The sequence below is a fragment of the Staurois parvus genome, unplaced genomic scaffold (genome assembly GCF_062004578.1).
Source record: "Staurois parvus isolate SC_StPar_1 unplaced genomic scaffold, SC_StPar_1.0 ptg000985l, whole genome shotgun sequence".
NCBI classification, from domain to species: domain Eukaryota; kingdom Metazoa; phylum Chordata; class Amphibia; order Anura; family Ranidae; genus Staurois; species Staurois parvus.
The window spans coordinates 2541601-2551651 of record NW_028318781.1 but is presented as its reverse complement, the minus strand read 5'-3'; the positions used below and the strand labels follow the sequence as shown (position 1 = coordinate 2551651).

General features: G+C 41.8%; 1 protein-coding gene across 1 annotated transcript in view; it reads left to right on the top strand.

The window, feature by feature from the left end:
• The window catches only part of HS1BP3 (HCLS1 binding protein 3), a 279416-nt gene that overhangs the window by 161216 nt on the left and 108149 nt on the right, over window positions 1-10051 (top strand). The window lies entirely within an intron of this gene.

Genomic DNA, 10051 nt, shown 5'->3' with positions numbered 1-10051 from the left:
TTCATCTCCATTAGATTAGTGGGGCACAGCAATAGGTAGGTTACTGAAGATAGCTAGGAAGGAAGATAGTTTTGGGTGCAGCTCACAGGAAGTGACAAGGACACTGCTTTTCTGGCAGAATCAACAGGGATTTTCTGCATTTGAAAATGTTCTTCGCTTAAAAAAAAAAAAAAAAAGAAATGAATGCAGCCATTACATCTAAGAACTGTAAGTAGCAACTGTGAAAAAGTATTTGCCCCTTCCTGTTTTTTTTTTTAGTATTTTTTTTTGCATATTTGTCACACTTAAATAATTCAGATCATCAAATAAATTTTAATATTACATAAAGATAACCCACATAAAAGCACAATGCATTTTTAAATTATTTCATCTACTAAGGGAAAAAACTATCCAAACCTGCCTGGCTCTGTGTGACAAAAGTGATTGCCCCCTGAACTGTGATTAACTACATTTTTTTGGAAAGTTGAGTTAAATTTCACTTGCCAGACCCAGGCCTGATTACTGCCAGACCTGTTGAATCAAGAAATCACTTAAATAATAGCTGTCTGACAAGGTGAAGCATGCTAAAAGACCTCCAAAAAGCAAAATAAATTAAAGAACAGATGGGAAACAAAGTGATTGATATGTATCAGTCTGGAAAGGGTTACAAAAACATTTCTAAGGCTTTAGGACTCCAGCGAACCACAGTGAGAGCCTTTATCCACATATGGAGAAAACGTGGAACAGTGGTGAACCTTTCTGGAGTGGCTGGCATACCAAAATTACTCAAAGAGCACAGCGACGACTCATCCAAAAGGTCATGAAAGAACCTAGAACAACATCTAACTAACTGCAGGCCTTACTTGCCTCATAAAAAAATCAGTGTTCATGATTTAACAATAAGACAAAGACTGGGTGAAAATGGCATCCATGGGAGAGTTTCAAGGCAAAAGCCACTGCTGACCAAAAAGAACGCAAAAGCTCGCCTCACATTTGCCAAAAACATCTTGATTATCCCGAAGACTTTTGTGCAAATATTCTGTAGACTGATGAGACAAAAGTTGAACTTTTTGGAAGGTGTGCGTCCCATTACATCTGGCATAAAACTAACACAGCATTTCATAAAAAGAACATCATACCTAAAGTCAACCATGGTGTTGGTAGTGTGATGGTCTGGGACTGCTTTGCAGCTTCAGGACCTGGGTGACTTGCCATAATTGATGGAACTATGAATTCTGTGATCTACCACAAAATCCTGAAGGAGAATGTCCGTCCATCAGTTTGTGACCTCAAGTACACTTGGGTTATGCAGCAGGATAATGATCTGAAACACACCAGAAAATCCACTTCTTAATGGCTCAAAAGAAAAAAAATTAAGGCATTGGAGTGGCCCAGTCAAAGTCTGGACTTAAATCCAACTGAGATGCTGTGTCATGACCATAAACAGGCCATTCATGCTCGAAAACCCTCCAATGTGGCTGCATTAAAACAAGTCTGCAAAGAAGAGTGGGCTAAAATTCCTCCACAGTGATGTGCAAGACTCATTGCCAGTTATCGCAAAGGCTTGATTGCAGTTGTTGCTGCCAAGGGTGACACAACCAGTTATTAGGTTTAGAGGGCAAATACTTTTTCACATGCCAGGCAGGTTTGGGCAGCTTTTTTCCCTTAATAAATGAAATCATTTAAAAACTGCATTTTGTATTTACTCTGGTTATCTTTCTGTAATATTTATTTATTTATCGAGTTTATATAGCGCCAAAGGGTTTGCTCAGCGCTGTACAATAGAGGGGGGGACAATACATGAAACAATACAGTAACATCAAACAGCACACAAGGGGTAAGAGGGCCCTACTCTTTCGAGCTTACAATCTAGGAGGGAGGGGGTAGAGGCACAGGAGGAAACGGCTGTGGGGGATGGAGTGGTAGGAGGAGGGAAGGGCAGCGGCTGTTAGGTGAGGGTGGGGTAGGCTTCCCTGAAGAGGTGGGTTTTCAGGGAGCGCCTGAAGGTGAGGAGGGAAGGTGACAGTCTGATGGATTGGGGTAGTGAGTTCCAGAGGATGGGGGAGGACCTGGAGAAGTTTTGCAGTCGTGCGTGGGAGGAGGAGACCAGGGAGCAAGATAGAAGGAGGTCCTGTGAAGAGCGAAGGGTACGGGTAGGGTGGTACCTGGGAATCAGGTCGGTGAGGTAGTTAGGGGCAGTGTTGTGAATGGCCTTATAGGTCAGAGTGAGCAATTTGAATTTAATGCGTTGGGCAATGGGGAGCCAGTGGAGGGAGAGGCAGAGGGGGGTGGCAGAGGTGGAGCGGCTGGTGAGGTGGATGAGTCTGGCAGCTGAGTTCAGGATGGTCTGAAGCGGGGAGAGTTTGCACTGGGGTAGGCCGGTGAGGAGGGAGTTGCAGTAGTCAAGGCGTGAGATAATCAGGGAGTGTACGAGTAGTTTAGTGGTGTCTGGGGTAAGGAAGGAGCGTATCTTGGCGATGTTCCGGAGGTGGAGCCTGCATGTGTTTGTAAGTGATTTGATATGAGGTAATATAATTTGTTTGATGATCTGAATCATTTTAGTGTGACAAATACAGTATGCAAAAAAAAAAAAAAGGAGGGGGGCCAATACTTTTTCACAGCACTGTAATGCAATTTTGGACAGTGCATGACCTTTGTGACTGTGGGAGACGTTCCTAGTGGCAAACGGTGAACATTCAGCAAACCAGTAAATCATCACTTTCAAAATATATGCCCCAGACAGATTTAATTAATTCTTTGGAAGGTAACATAAGAAATTCAACCAAAAGATACATTTGTAAGCTGGAGAAAAACAAACATATGAGAAGTTTTCTGTGGAATTGTCTCTTCAAAGTGTATTTAAGATTTTAGTGATTAGGTTGAACATATACACTAAACCTGTTTGTGGCTCAACCCATTCTAACTGCTCTGGCACTATAGAGTCAAAGTCTGGGATAATTAGTTTGAACTGTCTGACCCTAAAGTGTGAGAGGCAGTGGGTGGAAAGTGAGGTCTTCGAGTACCTGCCAATACAGCAGTATAAAGGAATCACTTACCACTCTCACCCCACTGTGGACAGTATGAAGGAACTATACATTGGAATGAACCCTGATTGGGACTGCATTTACCTACAGTTTTACCAGCTATTCTAAATTAATGCTGGCAATTTGTTAAAATTATCTCTGACACTTCTCTTTGATAAAGCTAATGATTTGCAGAACGTGCGTTCATCAGATTTGAAGTCATTCTTTCTGCTGCATTTTTTGAGTGGCAGAATCTAATAATACACATACAGTACATTTTGATGTAATTCCTGTGTTGTGTTGATGTGCAGAGATAGACAGCATGATCAAAACCTAAAGGAATAGAGTTCATCAGGCATTAAAACTATCATATTCCTTGATTACAGGTGCTCCCATTGAGTTCTATACTGCCAAAAAAGCCTCCATGCACTAAAAAAAACTGATGTACTTTACAGGTGTTCCCATTGAGTTGTTTGCTACCAAAAATGCCTAAATACATTCAAAAATAGCTCATGTACTTTTATGAGGGCTTAGAGTGTAGAACATAGGGCACAGAATATAGGGCGTATAGTGTATAAAGGTGAGCAAGCAAAATTAGAACTGGATTCTGCATGTTGACCTTAGTCAGGCGTATGGAAACAAGCAGAAAAACGCTCAAGTGTGACTGGGAGCTTAGGGTTTAGATACACTTGAATACATTGGCATTCTTTTCTCAGATGGCCCAATCGTTGTGGTGAAACCTCCTAGATAGGTGCTAGGATTAGGAAAATTTAATTTTGGTTCACTGCGTCTAGTGGAGCTGCTATTTTGTTAGGCAAATTTAATTGTGCTCACCATAATCAGTGGAGCTGTATTGATTATTCTGGTCTGTTCAGTACTTCAGCTGCTGCAAGTTTCACTGCTCTCTCTGCTTTCTGGAGAACTGTGGATCTCTCTAGAACAGGGATCTCCAAACTTTTCAAACAAAGGGCCAGATTGCTGTCCTTCAGACGTTTGGGGGCTGTATTATGACCAGTGGGTGTAGAAAATGTCTCAGGCCCAGCATCCATGTGGATAAACATGGCCTCAGGGTTGGTGGTCAGTAGGAGATCAAATGGTGCTCTATCATTGGATCATTGGTACCAGTGGGAGGAATAGTGCTCCATCGTTGATACTAGTGGGAGGAATAGTGCCCTATCTTTATTGTCAGTGGCAAGAATAATGCTCCAATTTGGTGTCAGTTTGAGGAATAGTGCCTCATATCATTAGTGACTCAAGGGCTGGATAAAGGCTAGCAAAGAGCAGCATCTGGCCCTTGGGCTGCAGTTTGGAGACCACTGCTCTAAAACATAGGAGTGGAGCAAAGGCAAATAGGCAGCATGAATATTTATACAGCCCTGGACAATCCCAGGGAGGGTGGCCCTGAAGGTTGCAAGGAGTATGTATAAATAGTCTGAGACCCAGAGCTTCCAGGCCTTTTCCTGGAGAGAAGTCCAGCTTGGAGGGCATGCTGCCCTCTGGGCAGCAGTCCTGCCATGTGCTTACTGTTTCTGAGGCCTCAGCTGGGCTAGCTGAAAGGCCTGCAGGTTGACTGAGGGACTGTCTCTTGTTGGATCTGGTCTGGGACCACTGGCAGACATTGGAAGGAGGCATACATTCGTCTGAGGACTCTGTGAGTACAGACTGTGAGAGAGATCCTAGAGATTGTGGGCTGTTTCTACCCCTGTGGTGCTTGAGAGTCAGCTGAGAGCACAGGAAAAGGGCTACCAACTGGTATCCTGAAGAGTTTAGTCCATCCTATTCTGTGATAAATGGGCTCTGCTCAAGTTATTCAAAGAAAGAAGTTTGTGCCTTTATCTGCTTCAGCTAAGCCAAGTCTGTTACTGGCCCCTAAAACGACTGTGCTTAAAGTGCTGCAGAAGAAAGTTGATGTCTTCATCTTGTACATACCTGTAGTTATTTTTGGAGTATCCCACTCATCCCCGTTCCCTATCCAATCTACCCCAAAAATAATAAAAAAAACACCCCTGGACTGTTTACTGAGCCAAAGACTGTGTTTGTATGCCTGGCTGTGATGCAAAACTACGGGAAAATACCTCAGGAACCTCTATAACTGCTGGCCTCTACGGGGGTACCGCTACAATTGCTATAGGAAATAGGCTGAATGTGTTGACTGTTGTTTCCTTAGACTATTTCATAAATGAGGTCTTTTGTATACATTAAACCTCTTTTAGAAATCATTATAAACCCAACAGCCGCTAAGGGTGCACTCACATTGGCAGTTTTAACGAAGCCCGGGCATGGTTCATCCTCTTGGTTTGTTTGTATAGTATAAGTGCTCCAAACCATATAGTAAGTATACCATATTGAGGACCTCTTAGAAGAAGAACATGGATTGTAGGGTACCTGAGCGTACAAGTATGAAGAGGGACAATTAGAGAGAATGGGATTCTGCATGTTGAGTGTAGTGCCAATGGGGGCTAGCTAATAATACCTACCTCACAATAGAACATTTTTCAGCACCCTTTCTTTTGGTTTATTATGACATCAGGACCATCAATCTAGACACAAAGGTGGCCCAAGCCAGCCCCTGTCTGGTTTACCTCAGACATTTCCGGAGTTAAACTTGTCCTTACATGTGGACATAACCCATGACTCAATATTCCTTTAAAATTGATTTGAAGCAGTTAGGAATGTCTGGTCTAGTCACACAAATCCTTCATGTGTCATAGTAAGCGCTGGTGAGGAATTATGCTGCAGTATTGAAATTCCTGTCCGCTGACCTGAGAGAAAAATGTACAGGCCCAGAGCCTTGTTTGCTCTACACACATAGAATAACGGGAGAGCAGCAGCCGTGTGCAACCTGTGAGATTTCTGGAGTATGACATGCAGACCTATATTCCCAGCATCTTTAATATCCCATTTTTCATGATCCCAGGGTGCCAAGGTTTCACCCTCTGCCCTGGACTCTAAGGAAGAATGCTGCAGAGAGCAGTTCCTGGTCATTATGTCATTAAATCTAATTTATTGCAGCTAACCAGAGCTTGGATATGGTAGCTGCATTAGTTTCCTTTTTTCAAGGTAAGATCATTTTCAGCAAGTACAGACAGTAGTAGATCTTGCCAGAAATGCAGTGTCCTTGTCACTTCCTGTGAGCTAAAAAGAAAGAACAAATATACTTCTCTTTATTGTATAAGCTACTTGCCACATCAGTCCACCATGGAATGGATATGAACACCCCCCTCTGCCAATCCCTCCACTGGCTTCCAATTGCGCAACGGATCAAATTCAAAATCCTAACACTGACATACAAAGCTGTCCACCATACTGCCCCGAACTACATTACTGACCTAATATCCAAGTACCGCCCAGCACGCACACTCCGATCCTCACAAGACCTCCTTCTCTCTAGTTCCCTGGTCTCCTCCTCTCATGCCCGCCTCCAGGACTTCTCCAGGGTGTCACCCATCCTCTGGAACTCCCTGCCCCAACCCATCAGATTATCACCTACTCTCCTCTCCTTTAGGCGCACCCTGAAAACCCATCTCTTTAGGGAAGCCTACCCCACCCCCTGCTAACTTGCCGACCTCCTCCACTCTTCCTACCACTCCATCCCCACAGCTATCTCCTCCTGTGCCACCATCCCCTCCCTCCTAGATTGTAAGCTCGAAAGAGCAGGGCCCTCAATCCCCTCATGTTTTGTATTGTATTGGTATTGTTCTGTCACATGTTCTGTCCCCCTTTGTAATGTACAGTGCTGAGCGAACTATTGGCGCTTTATAAATACTGTATAATAATAATAATAATGAACAAAGGCAGGCGTGTTTGAAGTACAACCTGTGTGACAACCATGGCTGCCTCCATAGATACAATGGAAAAATCAGTGTAGATGTAAAGAGACAGGAAGTAGGTTACTAGGTGAAAAAAGGGGGAAAGCCAGGAAAAAAAAAAGAAAACTAATGCAGCCACCTCATCTAAGGACTGGTATGCTCTAATATTTTAAATTTTTGATTTTGGCTTTAGATTTGCATAAGGACTCATTCACAACAGGTGCTTCATGCAACCCAGGCCCAATGCAAGGGCACTGGGAAAACAGTTGTTCTCTATGTCCCTATTTGCCTATGTCTCTATTTTTTGAGTTGCATTACAAAGTGCATCCGTACGGCACAACGCACCATTCTGCACAGAGTTCAATGTTTAACTTTATAAGTAAGCATTGTGATGCATTGTAACAATGCGGCCTGCGTGAACGGTGCGCACCAACACCATCACATGTGCCCGCTGGTGTGAGTATTTTTGTTCGTTTTGGATAGACAAGAGAAGACTTACAAATTGAGCAGTTTTTGATTTCTGTGTTTGACTCCATGGAGGAAGATTTCTTTCAATTCCTGTCCTAGTTTCCAAGGGGCAGCAGTACTGAGAGTGGCCATTCAGCGTCATAAACAATCCCCTTTGTGCTGGATTTATGCTATAAGTTTATAAGGTGATTTACTTTGTATCGCTTCTATAAAAAAAATTTTCTCAGATAAACATTTTAAGCAATTTATTTTTAGAATAAATTTACTGCAAGAATTATAATTTCCCCAGAAGCAGTGTCAGACTCCCAGTGGAACCTTTTATGTGCAAAAATTGAATTGCGACACAAATTCACTATGCAAAAAAAGTAAGGAAGAAAGGTATTGAGAGCTGTCATTGGTTACAAATGTAATACAGGGTGCTTCCATTACACTCACTTTGGAAAGCATGCTGGGCTTTTTATTAGGAAAGCCTAGCACTAACTGTATGGATGATTGCACCCTGTTTATAACTACACCAGGAGGTTTCTTCTCTGCTAGGAGAGAAGAAACTGGCCTTCGCTTTTAAGAAATGCTTATGCACTACCTTCAGAGTTCTCTGCTGCTGGTCCTCCTTTGGGTTGTATGATGACAAGGATCATCACACCCATTTCCTGTAAACCCAGGGTGTCATGGCCACACCCACCTGGGCTTGTAGTACAGTGCTTGCAGATGGCACTGATGTTATAACATTTTGCAGTTGAGCTTTATTTCACTTCTTTACCTTCTTTCATTCTGTAAGTCTCCATCGATCTCTAGACTTGGCTAGGTAAGTGTGCCTGCTGAAAATTAGTGCTAAGTAGGAATGTCTTATCCAAAATGTGACACAATTATATATAAATCAATATAAAAATTAACCACAAATAACAGCGCTACTCACAATACAAAATATCAATAGGTAAATGAATAAATCCACCTCCAAATGATTATGTGCAATATAAATTAATATAAAGAATCCTCATAGAGTCCATTCAGTAAAGTCCACACATCAGTATTGAATATGATCCTCAGTAAATGAAGTTATGAAGTCTTCCATCACCAGTGCAAAATCTAGTGCTTTAACACCCCATTAAAATGCACAGTAGGAATGTCTGCCTGCTATAATCTACTATACTAAGGAGCCAAAAGGAGAACATATGAAGTCCAGATTTGATTTTATTCAGACTCCTATATAATAAAAGTTCAATGTGTTTCGGGGTTTCAAAGTCCCCCTTCATCAGAGCTGGCTACTGTTGAACAAAGTGTGTATGATTAGCTTTAGTCATAGTCTTTTGACTAAAATACCATTTTAGTTTTAGTCCTATTTTAGTCATCTGAATTGTTGTAGTTTTAGTCTTTTTTTAGTCGACTAAAATCTCCAGTACATTTTAGTCGACTAAAATCTAATGGGTTTAGTTAAACTGTAATGCAATAGTTGGTGCCGACGGTACTCATATATGCCACCTCTGGGCAGCTGGGCCTTGATGCAGAGAGGCCGCATATTTGCGTACCCAATGTAAACAAACACACTGCCAGAAATCCCCCTCCTTTCTCCCGCACAATGCTTCACTGCCAGTTTCCCTTAATCAAGATGGCGGTGCCAGCACTCGATAGCTGATTGAAGAATCAGCTGGGGGTGAGGACACCAATGGATCCCTGGACAGGTAAGTGTCCTAATATTATGTCAGTAGCTTCAGTATTTGTAGCTGTTGAGTTTTAATTTTGCTTTTTGACAATAAATGCAACTTTAAAATAAAAAAGAAATTTAAAAAACTGCAAGCTCTATTGGCTGTAATGCCATTGCACATATTACCTGAATATAGTAGTCAAATTAAATATTAAGAAAAATTATAAGAAAAGGCTTTTTTTTTTTTAGCAGTTTAGTAGATGGCCTCTACTTATTCCTATGTGGTAGTGCAGTGATCATTTTAACATCAAATTTCAATTTAGTTTTAGTCATAGTCTTTTGACTAAAATGCCATTTAGTTTTAGTCGTATTTTAGCTTTTTTATTAAAATACCATTTTAGTTTTAGTCATGATTTAGTCATCTGAATTGTTTTAGTTTACATGTTATTTTAGTTGACTACAATAGTTTTAGTTTAGTCAATGAAAATATTTTTGTCAACGAAATGAATACTGGTGTTAAGCCCAACCAGTATCTGGATCATGAATAAGAAAAATCAATATACCCACAAAATTACTATCTAAATTATAGAAAATTAAATAAACACCCTAGATGCACATATCTGGATCATACCTCTCAGGATCCCTTACATTTTATTCAATAGTACCAAGCCCTTTTAACCATTAGCCGCCCGGCCAATGGCCGTTTGGCGGCTTCAAAAGTGTTGCTGCATTCCGGGTGCACGCCATTTGGCATGCTCCCGCACATGCGCAGTTTGCGCTAATGCAGAGCGGCGCAGCAGCGCGATCTGTCACCGGCCGTGTACCTCGGACACGGCCGATGACAGATCCGAGTACCGGCTCCCGTTGCTGGTACCATGTGACCTGCTGTGACCAATCACAGTAGGTCACATGTCAGTTGCATACAATGGATGGCTTCATTCATGCCATCCATTGTATACTAGTGCCTAGCTGTGAATGGTCACAGCTAATCACATGCACATGTCATGTGATTAGCTGTGACCAAATCACAGCTAAGCACAAAAAAAAAAAAAGCTGAATGAATTGATTTCATTCAGGTAAATGCTTGCTTATAGCAAAGTAATTCTTTGCTATCAGCAAATTGTGTAAAA